At 42.5% G+C, this 17,809-nt stretch overlaps 1 pseudogene; it reads right to left on the bottom strand.

Annotated features, from left to right (window-relative positions):
* Positions 1-13,491: 13,491 nt before the first annotated feature.
* Positions 13,492-17,193, bottom strand: LOC117708659 (F-box only protein 34 pseudogene; annotated as a pseudogene).
* Between the last annotated feature and the right edge of the window lie 616 nt (positions 17,194-17,809).

Genomic DNA, 17,809 nt, shown 5'->3' with positions numbered 1-17,809 from the left:
TTACTTTCCATGATTCACTTGCTGTATTTTCAGTTCTCAGAACTTCAAACAAGGCCTCATAGCAATCCACCCTAGTAAACCTTCCTCCTGACCTTTAGATTTAGCCAACATTCTGCTAGATAGATGTTTTTAGAACCCCTGGTAATGGCAAGGCTTTGTGAGAACAACAGGTATAACCTAGTGAGGCCCCACAGCTGCAGCTAGTTTCCTCCACCTGCAAAGCCCCCTTTCCCTTTCTGCCCCTCCCCATATTCTGTTTTTAGAGTATATAACCAGTGTGAACAATAAAATCTTTGCCAACTTGATCCAACTTCTTGACTTGCTGTGCCTCTTTATTTTCTCTTGCATCTCAGTCCTCTCCACAGGGTCTAAGGGTCCCACTTGGTTGTCCAGCTGGACTAGACAGTTTGATTTTGCTTTTGATTGTGACTGTGCCCTGATATTTTTCCCTCTTGAAGGAAGAAAGTGTTTTAGTGGTTCCTACAGTTAAGAGACTTTTAATTGTAAAAAAGACTTTAAATTTTAAAAGATTGGATATTTTAAAGGGATTGAAATTTTAATATGTAAGAATTTGCAAAGACTATGGGACTTTTAAAGTTATTCAGATCTTGGGGATGAATAAGAAAGTAAGGGTTGAGGCTTAATGTTGATGTGCTTGCAAAGAAGCTCCTAGATCTCATCAGTGCAAGCTGGATAAGCAAATCTAGATGGAGGAATGACCCAGCCTTGCAGGCAAATCACCCACTAATAGGCATTATTGGAATATGATACTGGATGTCATATAAAGAACTGTGGCTACTACAGAAATCAATGCAAAGACACATGAAGAAATACATAAATAAAGTGAAATATTCAAATAAAAAATAGTGTTATGTTTGTGTGTCAAGTTGACAAGGGGTCAATTGTACTGGTTGGTCTTGTGTCAACTTGACACAAGCTGGAGTTATCACAGAAAAGGGAGTTTCAGTTAAGGAAATGCCTCCATGAGATCCTGCTGTAAGGCATTTTTTTTCAATTAGTGATCAAGTGGGGAGGGCCCATTGTGGGTGGTACCATCCCTGAGCTGGTAATCTTGGGTTCTATAAGAAAGCAAGCTGAGCAAGGCAGAGGAAGCAAGCCAGTAAGTAACATCCCTTTATGGCCTCTGCATCAGCTCCTGCTTCCTGGCCTGCTTGAGTTCCAGTCCTGACTTTCTTTGGTGATGAACAGCAATGTGGAAATGTAAGCTGAATAAATCCTTTCCTCCCCAACGTGCTTCTTGGTTATGATGTTTATACAGGAATAGAAATCCTGACTAAGCATCTCTGAGCAAGTATATTCCTGGAGAAATCAAAGGCGGCTTTCACCCCTGATGGTCAGTTTAGTATGTATCAACATTTACTTCACAGATTAATCTTTTTAATAATACACCATTGTCCCAAAACCAGAGAGTTACAAGATTTTCCTCCTAACAGACCAACTACAAATCTTATTTTATAGAAAACAAATCAAGAAAGGCTGGGGAAATATCTAAGTCACTGAAGTGTTTGTACTGAAAGTATGGGAAACTAAGCCTGGATTGCATGTTCCTCCTTTAAAAAGAAAGGAAGAAAATAAAATCCAGGCACAGGAGTAACCTGCACTGAGGAGGTAGAGAGAGGAGAGTCTCTGGGGATTGGCAATTAGCCAATCTAGCTCAATAGTGTGCTCCAGGTTCATTGAGAGACTTTACTTGTCATTATCATCATCATTATGATGTTGTTGTTGTGCAGGAAGCTCACACTAAGCAAATAAACATAGTTTAAAATTTTTAAGTGTCTAGGAGGTGGTGGCACATGAATTTAATCCCAGAGCTTCTGTGATAGAGGCAGGCCTAGTCTATACAGCCAGGTCCAGTACAGCGAGGGCCACACAGAGAAAACCTGTCTGGAAAAACAAAACAGAACACACAAACACCACCTGAATTATTTATTTACTCATTTAAATAAAGCAGATAGCTAGACAAATAGCTCATTGGTCAAGAGTGTCTGCTTCTCTTGCAGAGAACTCAAACTTAATTCCTAACATCCACAGTAGACAGCTCACAATAACCTACAACTCCAACCTAAGGGGATGTAATGCCCTCTTCTGGACTCTAGGAACACTACACACATATATGCCCATGCCCCCATACACAAATAATTAATGAAAAATTTTAAATTTTTCTTAAAAGGTAAGGTATGGAGCAATTGAGAAAGACACACAACATTGACCTCTGATCTTGACACTCATGCTCACACAAGTGCACACACAGAGGAACGCACACAGAGAAATTATACAACCACAGACACACATTTGTAAGCACAACAAGAAAATAAATTAAGTTACACAAAGGTTCTTACCAGGACATCTTAAGAATAATTTCTTGTCATTGATGTGGGAGGATTTCTAATTAATTATACTCAGTTTATTTGAATACAAGAAACATCAAATCCCTGAAAGTTTAACATGAAACAGAAGGATACTAACAGGAACTCCAGTGTGATGGGGGAAATAACAATGTAGCCATGCCTCCACTCAGGATCAGCAGTAAGAATCTTACATACATGGGAACTGACACAGAAGTCTTTGTTATCCACATCCAAAACAACACACAGTGAGAAATCAAAGGGTGGGGCTGATGCTAACCGAGTTTTCTCTAAGAGGCTTATCTACTTAAATAAACAGTGTGCTGGTTTGAATGAGAATGCCCCTCAGGCTCACGTGTTTAAACATGTGGTTCCCAGTCTGTGCTACAGTTTGGCGGTGGTTTTGGCAGGTGTAGGCTTGCTGGAAGAAGTATATCACTAGTCTTTAAGGGCTCACTGCCTTGTCTCACTTCCAGTTTGCTCTCCTGCTTCATGCTTGCAGTTGAAGCTGTGCTCTCTCTCCTTCCTTCTCCTGCTGCCATGCCTTTCTGCCATGATCAACTTTTATCTCTTTGGAACCATAAACCCATTTGAATTCTACATAAGGTGCTTCTCATCGTTGTGTTTTAATCACAGCAACAAAAAAGTAATTTTCTTAGTATAGGTTAAGACCCTCATATGTCCATTGAGTTTGTGAGCATGATGGCACATGCCTCAGGAGTCTGGGAAGGAAGATCAAGTTCTAGTCCATCCTGGGCTATCTAGAAAATCCCTACAGCCCCCCAAAATGCAACATATAGATGGGGATATGGTTTGTAAGAGGAAGCATTCACATAACACTATCAAACCTCTCATCAAATTCTTTATGAAAACTACCTGCCATTTTACCTCCATGTTGCCCTTCTCAGTCTCTACAGCAGGACTTAAACTCTAGGTTTTTCCATTTGAAACATCATATCAATGTCATCTACACTTAATGTTTCTTCTAGCCAACAAAATCAATAATGAAAATTCATGAGTCAAAACATTACTGTTAAATTAACATTTGGTATGCATGGGTGTAACTGGTCTTTGGTTATGTTTGGTTCTTTGTTCTTCCATGCTTTCTCATCCCTTGCAAACACCTAACACTAGATATGAGAGGAAAAAGGATACAAGGGAAAGAAGAGACATTACTGTTAGACTACTTCCTGCTGATGATATGGTGGTGCTGAGTTCCCTGGGGCCCAGTTTGATCTTCACCTTTAAGGTATCTAAGTCTTCTTGTTATTGTTTCTTCTTTGCACAGAAATGCAACCAACACCAACCAGCAACCCACCCTGCCTCCCAGGCCCCTAGCATGTATCTTACCTGTGAAAATTCCCCAGAATTCCAAACATCACAGAATTGCAGAAACTGTCCCCACCTGGCAAAATCATGCCTATGATAGAGCATGAGGCAAATCATAGTCAGCTGCTGTAGACACTCTGAAGCAGCCCCATATCCTACACCTGGGATTAAAATGAAAATATATACCCATAACATTTCCATGTTTTTCAAACAACCAAAAGTTTATATATGGGTGTTTTTCCTACATGTATATCTGGACCACTTGTAAACAGTAACCCCAGAGGCCAGAAAACTATCTCAGGTTCTATAAAACTGGAATTACAATCAGTTATCAGCTGTTGTGTTATGCTGGGAACTGAACTCATGCCCTCTATTCTCTTGACTACTGAGCCACCTGTTCAGCCCCGTTAATGGAAATTTATAAAATTCAACATTACAAGACAGTATAATAGTCGGAGACATTAATTTGCTATTTATACACTAAAGAAAATATTAAAAGACCTTGATACTTACAACTAAACCACTGTTTCTATAAGACCACAAACATCTTATTCACAGTAAAAGATCTGGAGTTCATGACACACATGGCCTGGAGCAGAGGGTCTGAGGCAGCATTTGTTGGCATTCCTGATGGGACAGCATGTACAGTGCATGGTTCAAGTGTTTGGTGTTTAGAACCAGGGCTGCAGTGGAGTGGGAGAGGACAACTAGGTTCACTTCACCCTTGACTGTGAATTAATGTTTGTTCATTGTGTGTTCAGAATGCTGTTTTACATTTCCTCAAGCCCCACATTCAGCTGCATAATCCCCCATGGGGTCTCAACCCACAAAATAAGAAGCTGGAAACTCGATGATGATTCCAGCCTTCTGATTAAAGGACTATTTGTAAAACACCTATGTGAGTTCAATATCCAGACAATATAAAAAATTCTTACAACTTAGCAAGACAAATTAAATAATTAAGAAATTGTGTGTGTGCGTGTGTGTGTGTGTGTGTGTGTGTGTGTGTTACTACATGTCTGTGTGTGCACTGTGTGTCTGGTTCCAGAACAGTCCAGGAAGGAGCGTTGAATCTTCTGAAGCTGAAATGATAAATAGTTGTAAGCTGATTGTGGATCCTGAGAACCCAAGATGCATTCTCTGCAAGAGAATTTAGTGTTCTTAACCACTCAGCCATCTTTTCAGCCCAGTAAAAGAAATTTTTAAAAAAATCAATCTTGAATAGTAGTGGATGCCTTTCTTCCAACATTCCGGAGGCAGAGTGAGAGGGAGGTCTCTGTAAGTTCAAGGCCAGACTTGTCTACATATTGGGTCCAAGTCCAATCAGTGCTAGATAATGAGATCTTGTCTCAAAATAAGTAAATGGGGCTGAAGAAATTGTTCAGCGGTTAAAAACAATGACTGTTCTTCTCAGCACCCACATGGTGGCTCAGAAGTCTCTGCAACTACAGTTCCAGGGGATCACTCTCCTCTGGCCTCTGTGGGCACTGCATGCACATGGTACACAGATGTACATGCAGGTAAAGCAGTCATACAGACAAAATAAGTAACAAATAAATCTCCAAAACATCAAAATAAATTAATAGAGTCATAAAAATAAACTGGGAAAGGACAAAGAGTCATGTTTCCAAGAAGATAGGAGACTCTAGCCTTCTTAAATCTTCTTAGACAAAATTTCTTTAGAAAATTACCTCATAGATAAAATGTTACAAAAATGGAAAGTTATAGTAGGATGTTGACATTAAGTTCAAAGCAGTGTTTCATTCTATAAGCTCATTATAAGTTCAAAGCAACAGTTTCACATGACCTCACTTCATCATAGTGCACACCTGTGGCTTCATCCTTGGACCTGACCTAGAAAGAATGTTTTTCCTTGATCACACATCTGTCCCAAGCCTGTTTCTCTTCTTAGTGTAATTGTGAAAGCTCATGGTATTCCTAATTATGCAGCCTTTACTTACTAGTCTATGAGGAGGGGGCACATTCTATTCTTGATTCTAAGTTTATTATATCTTTCTAACAAAACAACTAAAACCATCTCTTAAAACTTTCTTCCTAAAATTATTTGAAACAAATCAGAATTCTATAAAATCATCAATTCATCTAAACAACATTAATTCGTGAAAGTTCATCTTTGTGTTGATCTGCACAAAATCCACTCAATAGAGCAGATTAATGCCCAGGAATCATTAGACTATGTAATAGCAATAGAAAAAGGAATATCAGCTGCAAGAAGCAATCCTGGGATGAAATCTCTTGGGACTTGCCTCTCAGAGCTCACCCATCATAAGCTATACAAAAACAGTGGGCCACCTCCTGGAAGGTCACCTGCTAGCCTTAGTAGCTCCTAGATGGCTCCTAAAAACCATTGTTCTTTAGTGCATTGCAAGGAAAAGCATCAACGATCTGACTCATACCCAGACAGTCTTCAAGGACATAGAGAAATAGAACACTTGTATCCTAATTGTGGAGCTACAATAAAACAACCTCTATGAAAAAAACATAGCCATGCCTAAAACAACATGCATGTAATTATCAAATGACCCAGAAATTCCACTCCTACCTTCATACTCAAGAAAAATGAAAATACACATCCAGATACAACCTTACACACATTTTTGCAGTACTGTTGTTGGTAATAACCATCCAAATGTCCACTACTGGATAAAAAAAAAAAAACCTGTGGTATATTCATACAAAGTAACAATATTCACTGATGAGTAGGACTGAAGTGCTGAAACATGCTACAACCTGGTTGAACCTCAAAGCAGGTTCCATAAAATGACCCTCCACAAAAAAAAAAAAAAAGCAATACTTTTTACATACAGAATAAGACATCCCACAGGCATAGAAAATATGCTGGAAGGTATCAGGAATGTGGAAAGGAAGAAAACAATGACTTAACCCCCCATGGAGGGTTTCCTGGGTGCTGACACATTCTGAAACTAGAGAGAAGTGTGGTTGCCTCAGCTTGTGCACAGACTCAACGCTCCCGAACTGTGCACTAAAACATTGAACCTGATGTGAGATGAATTTCACCTCAACAGTAACAGACAAAAGAACACTTCTTGCTCAGCAACCTCTTTCAGGTGCTATCAAGCCTCAGAAGGCCATGTAGAGCTGGAGAAGTAGCCCTGCTGGTAGAGTATTTGCACCAGGCACTGGGTGAACCCTAGGGTTCTGTAAACAAGACAAGGGGTGTTGGGAGCCAACTTTTAGCAGAAAGCAGCTATTATCTTTGCAAACATCTCAAGCCATATACCCGACAAGAGACTTGTTTTCAACAGCCTACAACAGCTGAGCACACTCTGATAAACATCTTGTTTATCCCACATAGTTTGTTTTGTTGTTTAGTGCCCCCAGCTGCAAGGTGCACGTGGTAAAGTGTCTTCAGCTGTGTTCCCCTGCTTGTGCTTATAAATACCCAGGATTTCCTTGCAATAGAGAGACAGTAAACGAGACTTGGTCACACACTCTGGTTTGTCTCCATTCTTCGTGTCTCTTCCCCTTCTTCCCCCACTCTCTCTCTCTTGCTAGACCCTGACCCTGGGACCGGAGCAGCAGCTCGGTCCAGGACATTTTGGCCCCCGAGCGTGGGACAGAGCGGTCTGGGACAAAGGGGTATACCCATATGGTTAGTACTTGGAGAGCAAAGGGAGGAAGATTAGAAGCTCAACAATATTTTGGCTACTTATCAAAACAAAGGAGTGTGGCTGGTGTGGTGACAAAAATCAGTAATCTCATCACTGGGAAAACTGAAGCAGAAAGATTGACAGGACCAGGATGAAGAACATGAAGTGCCTGAGGCACACACAAGCAACCAAAAATAAACTCTTCTGCTTTTCAGATCCCGGAAGAATGACCTGTGACACTTAACAAACAACTAGATCTTAAAGAGCCTGTACCACAAATGTCCAGCCTTATGGAGTTCAAATGCTGTTACATGAGTGTCAGTGCTTAACAAATAGTGAGCTGCCCATTTTGTCTGGTCAAAAAGTACACAAAATACTAAATGAAGCAAGATCAGGTTAGTGCTGGAGAAGGCAGCATCTATCTGATATCTCTTTGAGCCTGGTTCTACTAGCCCTGAGATCTGGAGCAACCTTGCAAGAACTGTTTTGTCAAAATGATTACCAGTCTTCATTTGTCTTATACCAATGATCAGTTCCCAGGCTGCTCATAACTGATCTATGTACATGAAGTCTGATGACCTGGTTTCTTCCTTTATGTTGTTTGTGGGGAGTTTTATTGTTTGATTTTGAGGTGGGGGTAACACTCAAGACTGTACAGGAACTCACAATGATCTCACAGGTGACTAGATTATCCACCCTTGCCTTAAAGTTGCAACCTTCGTTGACCTCCCCAGTCCTGGTGGTATAGGTGCTAGCCATCATTCTTGGCTTGTTTCCTTCCTCAGGGAACATTTTCTTCAGTGGTTTCCAGAACCACAGAAGAAGGGTTTTCTGAACTCTTCTGACCTTCCTCCACCCTTCAGGATGTTTCCTCAGTCTCTCTCCTCAGCTGTTTCCTGGCTGCCCAAGCCATGTCCTGAAGGATGAGGTGTCCTCACTCCTGACACAATGACTCCTAGGGAGACCTGAACCCTAACTTTCAGAGGACTGTAAATTAGCCAGAGGCCAGTGGCACTGAACTAAAGTCCTCACCTGTGCAAACATCTCCGTATTCCCTCCCAGTTCTGTGAAAAGAATATCAGATTTACTAACTCCAGAGCTGGGTGTGCATCACATGCTTATAATTTTAGCATTCTAAATTTGGGACAGAGGGATGCTAGCTCAAATCAGCCTGGACTACATACCAGTGAGTCTGTGTTCCCCTCTCCTAGAAAAAAAAAGGCAGGCATAGTGGTACACTTTTTGTAACCCAACAACATGGAAAGCAGAAGGATCTGGAGTCCATGGTTACTTTTAGGACCCTGGACTTGTGTCTCCTGTTTTCCCAGCACTCCCAAAGTGGAGTCAAGATGTTCACTCTGGATTTGAGGCTAACTGGGACTACACAGTGAGCTCCAAGACAGCCTTGGCTGTTGGGAGCCGACTCCTAGCAGAAAGCGGCTATCATCTTTGCAAACATCTCAAGCCATATACCCTGACAAGAGACTTGTTTTTCAACAGCCCACAACAGCAGAGCACACTCTGATAAACATCTTGTTTTGCTCACATATCTTGTTTTGTTGTTTAGTGCCCCCAACTGCAAGGCACACATGGTAAAGCATCTTCAGATGTATTCCCCTGCTTATCCACGGCTGCAAGGCACATGGTAAAACATATATATACCCAGGATTTCCTTTCGATAAACAGGACTTGATCAGACCCTCTGTCTTGTCTCCATCCCCACTCTCTCTCTTGCTAGACCCTGTTGACTGACCCATGGACCAGAGAAGCAGCATGGGCCGGGACATCTGGCACCCAATGTGGGGCGCAGGCCAGAGCCTCTGGAGCTCAACAAGAGGCAGCAGGAACAAGAGACCCAGTGAGAGACATTGCTGGAAGAAGGGTTGACCAAAAATTCAGAAGTGAAACAAAAGTGATCACCTCGGGAATCTGCCGAGTCAAGACCAATAAGTCATAATAATGAAAATGGGGCAAGAAATAAGTCAGCCTGAACTCAACTCTCTGTTTTTGTTTTGTTGTTTGCTGTTCATGTGTGTCAATTGTCTGCTTTTGTTTCATTGTTTGAATGCTGTGTTTCATGTTCAGAAGAAAAAGAAACACATATATCCAAAATTAGAATCCAAAATACAACCAAAGGTTAATGATGATTTGTTGGAGTCAGACTGGGATGACCCAGAGGAAGAGGCAGCCAAATATTACGACCCTGAATGGCCCTCTTCCCAAAGGCCCTCTCCCTATGCACCTCCACCTCTAGATGCTCCTGCTATGGGGATGGTGGCTGTAGATCCTAGAAAGGAGTTACACAGGACAAAATTTCTCTCCTTAAACAACAAATTTCTCTTCTTAAACAACAAATAGAGTTAGAGGAAGAGTATCAGGACTTAGTTAATCAGCTACAAAAATTAAAGACAGGGAAGATATCTCGAGAGGGCGAGGCCACCCAAGAAAATCCCCCAGGAGCCGGGCGGTGGTGGCTCACGCCTTTAATCCCAGCACTTGGGAGGCAGAGGCAGGCGGATTTCTGAGTTCGAGGCCAGCCTGGTCTACAGAGTGAGTTCCAGGACAGCCAGGGCTACACAGAGAAACCCTATCTTGAAAAAACCAAAAAAAAAAAAAAAAAAAGAAAGAAAGAAAGAAAAAAAGAAGAAGAAGAAGAAAAGAAAATCCCCCAGGTTCTCAAGTTTCTCAACTTGGAGTCCAAATTAGCCTCTTATCTCCACATGTGATGACTGGTGCATGTGTTCGCGCGCGCGCACACACACACACACACCTCAGATGTGCTCACCCTCAAGCTACCAACAACTTTACTTTCTAATTGTCCAAGCCAAAATCTGTGGGGTTGTCTCTGCCTCCTTTTCTCATGCCATAAACAAACCCCTTGATGCCACTCTCAAATATGTCAAAGTTCCACCACAGCCCCACACATCAGTCACTATAGGGCTCTGAGCCACAAGCATCTCTGGGGCTTAAGGTCTACAGTGCCCACTTACACTCACAATGTATTCTCAACACAGCAACAACAACAGAAATGAGAACATTGGTGGGACAAGATAGGGCAGGATATCTTACATTTAATCCATAAATCCTGAGCCTATACAGTCTCCCTCCTCCCTTTCTACAGTCCTTGGAATGTGCAAGGCCCTGATCCCTCTTCAAATATTAGGGGAGAAAAAAAAAAAACATCTGACTACTACAGGATAAAGCCAGGATTTCTGCAGGACAAACAGTCCCCTGAGCTGAATCTTACACAAGATATGTCCTTAAGATTCTTCAAGAAATAAAATCTTCACAGCTAATAAATATGAGCAGAGGAAAAACCAAGAAAATACCTGTTGTTGCTATGAACAAGTACCTGCATTTCCTGTGATCTCAGTTGTCTGTTACTCAATCCCTTTCTCTCTAATGACAACTTCTCCCAGAGCTCACAGACACAGCTTTTGTTTCAGTGACCACTAGAAGCGTCTGCATGACCATCTAGTGCCACAAATCAAAGGATCCTTTTATTTCACTTTTTTTCTTTCTTTTTCTTTATTGGATATTTTATTTACATTTCAGATATTATGCCCTTACACAATTTCCCCCCAGCCCAGGAACCACCATTCTAGCCCTCATCCTCCTGCTTCTATGAGGATGTGCCACCACCCACCCCCCACTCCCACCTCCCCACCCTCTAATTCCCCCACACTGGGCATCCAGCCTTCATGGGACCAAGGATCTCCTCTCCCACCTATGCCCGACAAGGCTATCCTCCCCTACATACACAGCTGAAGCCATGGGTCCCTCCCTATGTGCTCCCACGCTGGTGGTTTAAACCCTGGGAGCTCTGGTTGGTTGGTATTATTGCTCTCCTAATGGGGCCGCAGACCTTTTCAGCTCCTTCAGTCTTCTCTCTAACTACTCCATTGGGAACCCCATGGTTAGCTGTGAGCATCCACCTCTGATTATGTCACACTCTGGCAGACCTCTAAGGAAATAGCTATATCAGGCTCCTGTCAGCATGCACTTCCTGACATCCACATCAGTGTCTACCTTTGGTGACTGCACATGGGATGGATACCCAGGTGGAACAGACTCCAGATGGCCCCTCCTTCAGTTTCTGTCCTACACTTTGTCTCCATATTTGCTCCCTTGAGAATTTTGTTACTCCTTCTAAGAAGGACTGAAGCATCCACACTTTGGTCTTCCTTCTTCATGAGTTTCATATGGTCTGTGAGTTGTATCTTGGATATTACGAGCTTCTGGGCTAATATCCAATTATCAGTGAGTGAATACCATGTGTGTTCTTTTGTGATTGGGTTACCTCACTCAGAGCTCCCAGGAAGCACCAGCCTGGGAGTACATAGAGAGAGACCCATGGCTCCAGCTGTATATGTAGGGGAGAATGGCCTTGTCGGGCATAGGTGGGAGAAGAGATCCTTGGTCCCATGAAGGCTGGACACCCAGTGTGGGGGAATTCGAGGGTGGGGAGGTGGGAGTGGAAGTGGGTGTGGGCACATCTTTTGCGGCCTGAGCTGCCCCATGTTTGGGGGCCAAAATGTCTTGGACCACTCTATCAGTGTTGGAACCCTCACTGCCAAAAAGCCTTGGGGGCTAAACTATTAGAGCCCGCACTGCCCCAAGCTGCTCCAGTCCATGGGTTGGGGTTCAGCAAGAGAGAGAGAGTGAGGACAGATGCAAAGAATGGAGACCAGACAGAGTGTGATTCAATCCCGTTTATTCTTCAGTCTCTCGTCTTCTCTCCAAGTTCCAAGTTTTGAGTTTCCTAGTCCCTAGTTCCTAGTCCCTAGTTCCTCCAAGTTCCAAGTTACTTCTTCCAAGTGCTAAGTGCCTAATGTCTAATTCCAAGTTCTTCCTCCAAGTGCTAAGTGCCTAATACCTCTGCCTAATTCCAACTCCAAGTTGTACTTCAAATTGTACTCTCTAATGTCTAATAACTACTTCCAAGTTCTACTGAAAGTTGTACTCTCTAAAGTGTCTGATTCTCTATTTTCTGTTCTGTCTGCCTCTCACCTTTTATATGTCTTACTTCTAAGCCACACCTTTTAGTCACACCTTTAAATCATGCCTTTGGGTCTTGTCTCTAAATCTGATCTCTAAGTCACTCCCTTAAGTCACACACCTTTAAGTCTCACACACGCAAGGGAAAATCCTGGGTATCTAAAGTAAGATGTTATCAGTGTGCTCAGCTGTTATAGGCTAATGTAATCAAGTCTCTTGCCAGGGTATATGGCTCAAGATGGATGCAAGGATGATAGCCGCCTTCTGTTGGCTCCCCACAGGACCCCCTTTTTAAATTTTTTTTCAAAAGGGAAAGCTGGGAAAACTTACGGAAACCATGCCTGTCTTAGGTTGGAACAAATGACCCCAGCCTCCCTTTCCTGTCTTTGGATAACTCAACAGCCATTGGTTGAGCTTCTGTCTTAGGATGGTGAGGCCTCCCTTTTTAGGGGCAAGGGTCGTGAAGTGTTCTCTTACCCGTCATTGACTATCTGGCTTAGCGCATAAGTTAGGGGATATGCCTCGTTAGTCTTGATGACAGAGGTTTTACAATCCCCTACTTCCAGCCTGTAATAACAGACCTGTGTGGGTTTCATTTGAATAGCATCTATCTGTTGTCATACAAAAGCCATCAGTTTGTTGAACAGCATGGACCCGAGAGACAAGAGACTTAACAATGCCTGAACAGTCAGTATAACAGCAACACTCTTTTTTAAGGGCAACACATAACTCCCTCTATCAGAGGAGTAAAAAGTATAAGCCTCTTCTATTCTGTTTACAAATGTGTTATAGTGGAATCTAAATCTATAGAAATACACAACTGATCATAGCTTTGATCTTAACAAGTAAGGAAATTCCCATTCCTGCTCTAGTCAATCTCAAACCCAAAATACAACTATAGTAACTGTGGTAGTGGGTTTTCTCCTGGATCTAAACAATGTTCTCCACTAAATAATAAGTTTGGGAACTAAGAATCCAATAGAGCCACCCTGGAGGTATGGGTAGTGATGTCTCCTTCTATATTGATGACTTCTCAAGTCAGGTTTGCTGGTTGATCTGTTCCAGTTTGAAGGCAATTGAGAAGCATCTTCATGTTTCCTGCAAAGAAAAAAATATGCTTCTCAGGGGGTTTCTCCTCCCTGGATTTGTTATTGTTGTCTATTTGTTTAATCAATCTCTCTGGCAGCCATGTGCGGCATCTGCAATTTGGGAATATATGCAGACAGAACCTATTCCCCAGATAAGCACTGGATCTGGCCCATTCCAGGTTCCAGTTAATGGGTCTTTCCAAAGGATTGTTGCAAAATTCTTTTTGGTATCAGGATGCCATAATCTATCTGCAGCAGATTTTCCTTCAGAATCCAAAGTTTAAAAATTTAAAATAAAGAGCGTGTGATGAAGAATATTTCTGGGGGATCCTTTGGTAGGGTGCCATTCCCCCTTTTTAATTTTTTCAAATTGACATTTAATGGTTTGATGTGCCCTTTCTACCATACCTTGGCCCTGTGGATTATATGGAATACCCATTTTATGTAGTATTCCCAATTTTTCACAGAATTGGTGGAAACTGGAGCTTGTATAACCTGGGCCATTGTCAGTCTTTATCTGTTTAGGCACACCCAATACAGCAATTGTAGCAAGCATATGAGTGATCACATGCTTGCTTGTTTCTCCAGATTGTAATGTCACATAATGAAACCACTGTATGTATCTAAACATACATGTATATATTTTTGATTGCCAAATTCATTATAATGAGTAACATCCATTTGCCAGATACTGTTTGGTATCAGTCCCTTTGGATTTATGCCTAAATGAGGAACTGGTAAAAGTTTAACACATGATTGACATTGTTTAACAATTTGTCTAGCTTGTTCTCTGGTAATTTTAAACATAATTTTTAAAGTTTTAGAATTAAGATGAAATTCTGGGAAAATCCAGAGTTTACCATTTGAGCCATGCTTACTTCATTAGGGCTACACAAAATCAATCCCAACTGGAATAACAGATCTCTGCCCCAGAGATTAATGGGGAAGACCAGGATGACATAGGGTTGTATATTCCCTGTATTACCTTCTTTATCTTTCCACATCAGCACCTTAGAGCTTTGTTGTGGATTTTGACTTTGGCCAATACCCCTTAGATTGGTTAAGGTTGGGGTCAGAGGCCAGGTGGCAGGCCAATCACTTTGTTTTATGATAATCACATCAGCTCCTGTGTCAACCAAGCCTTGGATTGCCTTTCCATCCAGCCATAGTGTCATCATAGGTTTTTGTTTAACTATAGGCTGTACCCAATATGCATCAGAGGAACCAAAGCCTTGATCCCCTCTTTTAGGATTCTTATATTTGTGATTAGTAGGGTACAATGGAAGTAACAATAGTTGAGCTATCTTCTTTCCTGTAGGAATGGTGACTATATTCTGAATTGCCTGTGCCATTACCTTAATCTCACCTTGGTAATCATTGTCTATAACTCCAGGAAAAATTTGTAGTACTATGTGGGTGGCAGAACTGAGGTCTAGTCCTGCGCTTCCTGGTGTTGCTTGACTAAGTTCTGAAAGGGATTGGTGTTTGTTGGTAAGAAACTGACTGCTCCATAAGCCTGTTTTGGCTTGAGTTGGTTTGGGGCCTGAAGCTGGCCCCTGTTCCCGTTTCCCTGATTATGGGAAAGGGTGTTTCCTTGTGCATCTCTTTTGGACCTACATTCACTAGCCCAATGCCTTCCACGTTTGCAAAGTGGGAAGAGCCCAGGCTGTTTTCTGGGCTGTCTCTAGGTTAACTCATTTTCTGCTTCATAATCTCTTGCAAAGTGTCTAGGCTTGCTACATTTAAAACAGGCCTTTTTGTCTCTACTTGCCAAAAAAATCTCTTACTGATTGTCCTTGCATGGCAGCCACCATAGCTAAGCCCTGTTGGTAGGAGGGACCTATGTCAGAACAGAGTCTGATATACCCTGTAAGATCTATCTTTTTCCTGTAGGGTCTAATGGCCACTTGGCAGGCAGGATTGGCATTTTCATATGCAAGTTGTTTCACATAATCTATACCTGCCTCTGCATTACCAAAAATCCTCCCTGCTGTTGTCATTAATCGATGAACAAAATCAGAAAATTGTTCATCAGGTTCTTGTCTGACTGCTGTTAAGGATGCACCAGGGTCCCCTTTTGCTGGGAGTTTACGCCAAGCCTTCATGGCTGCGTTTTGAATTTGAGCAAATAAGCCTGGGTCATATTGCATCTGGTTATCACTAGAAGCAAATTGCCCTTCTCCTACTAAGGCATCAAAAGACCAACCATTGCCTGCCTGAATGTTTCTCCTAGCTGTTTCTTTACAATTTTCATGATACTCTGATTTCCAAATAAGATAGTCACCACCACTAAGAACTGCTCTCATTAAAGGATTCCAATCACTAGGAGTCACCCATTCCTCTGCAGCAGAGTGTGCTCAGCTGTTGTAGGCTAATGTAATCAAGTCTCTTTTCAGGGAATATGGCTCAAGATGGCTGAAAGGATGATAGCCGCCTTCTGTCGGCTCCCCACACACATCCTCATAGAAGCAGGAGGACAAGGGATGGGATAGGGGCTCCTGTGTGGGGGAGGAAATGGGATAAGGGGATAACATCTGAAATGTAAATAAAATATCCAATTAAAAAAAGAGATGGACCACTAATAAAAAAAATTGCTAAACTCAGGGTAGGGAGTAACCTGAAGACTTTTACCATGATGTGACGAGACAGGCATGCCATGTACTGCTGAGGCTCCAGAAGCTGCTGGATTTTAAACCTGGTCTTCAGGAAGTGCTTCTGGCAGGCAACTGGCTGCCTCAAGCACCTGTAAGATACTCCCTCTCCCAGAGGCTGCTGGGACGAGTGGCTCCACAGAGGCATCTTTCTCCTCACATGCACTGCTGCCCTCAGCAGCATCTTGAGGCTGACTGGCCTCTGATGCCTCTGGTGCTGGGTGTTCACTCAACTGGGGATGCTCTTGCTGGTCTTGTCCAGGTGACAGAAAACACAGCATCCCAGGAAGAGGCTCTTCAAGGGAGTCTAAAGCAGATGGCTGAGCTTTCTCTACTGTGCACACAGAGATGCTGATGCACAGAGGTTCCTGTCTCTGCTCAGGATTGTTGTTTGTGAGTGTTACAAGCTCTCTATGTATACAATTGGCAGCATCTGTAGGTGATCCATCAAATTCCTCTGCCACTTCTACATCATCCTGGCTGCAGTTTTTCACAGTTGTTTGCTGACCCAGCTCTAACTCTGTGCTTCTACTCAGGTGTAGAAGCTCACACCTGCTGGCAATGAGGAACAGCCCTGAGAAGTACCATCCCAGGCCTGCTCCCCTGCAGAATGATGGTCAGTTGCAGAGGGTCCTTCACTCATAGATGCCAGCTGCAAGGGGTGCACCTGAGTGTCGGGTGTGTCTGAAGAGCCCTCTTCATTTTTGTCACTGGCCTGAGAACCATTTGTGAGTAACACCCTGCTTACATTTTGACGAAAGTTGTTATTCCGTGACAAGCTCCCAGGTTCCCCCTGGCCTTGGTGCTTCAGGCACTCAGACTCCAACCTGGCTACCATGTCAAGTACAAGGACTGGCTCACTCTGGGGTCTGCCAGTCTCGGGATTTTCTCTTTCCTTGGGTTCTTCATATGTTTCTGCAGCAAAGAAGGGCTCAGGTGCAGGAAACATACCTCAGGACTGGCCAGAAATCTTCACAATGGCAGGTGAATTTGTGCAGCTAGATAGCAGAGCAATGGCTCTCTGCTCAAGGAAGGCAACCATCTGTATCACTGACAGAGGCCTCGGAGCATAGACACCGTCCCCACTGTCACTCATGTAATAATGCACAGAACAGTGCTCAACACCACACGCAAATCATCCATTTCATCTAGATTTTCCAGTTTTGTTGAGTGTACTGTCTCTGTGCCAGTTAGTTTGGCTAGGGGTTTATCTATCTTGTTGATTTTCTCTAAGAACCGGCTTTTGGTTTTGGCTTTTCTTTGTATCATTCTCTTTGCTTCTATTTGGTTGATCATTGCCCTGAATTTGACTATTTCCTGCCTTCTACTCCTCTTGGGTGTGTTTGCTTCTTTTTGTTCTAGAGCTTTCAGGTGTGCTGTTAAGTTGTTCGTGTAGGATCTCTCCAATTTCTTTATGAGGGCACTCCGGGCTATGAATTTTCCTCTTAACACTGCTTTCATTGTATCCCATCATTTTCACTGAATTCCAGGAAGTCTTTAATTTCTTTCTTTATTTCTTCCCTGACAAAGTTATCATTGAGTAGAAAGTTATTCAGTTTCCATGGGTATGTGGGTTTTCTGTTGTTTTGTTGTTATTGGAGTCTAGCCTTAGTCTGTGGTGATCTGAAAGGATGCATGGGATTATTTAAATCTTCTTGTATCTGTTGAGGCTTATTTTGTGACAGATTATATGGTCAGTTTTGGAAAAGGTACCATGAGGTGCTGAGAAGAAAATATATTCATTT

Source organism: Arvicanthis niloticus, chromosome 5 (assembly GCF_011762505.2).
Source record: "Arvicanthis niloticus isolate mArvNil1 chromosome 5, mArvNil1.pat.X, whole genome shotgun sequence".
In the NCBI taxonomy this organism is placed as follows: domain Eukaryota; kingdom Metazoa; phylum Chordata; class Mammalia; order Rodentia; family Muridae; genus Arvicanthis; species Arvicanthis niloticus.
This window is presented reverse-complemented; position numbering and strand designations above follow the sequence as displayed.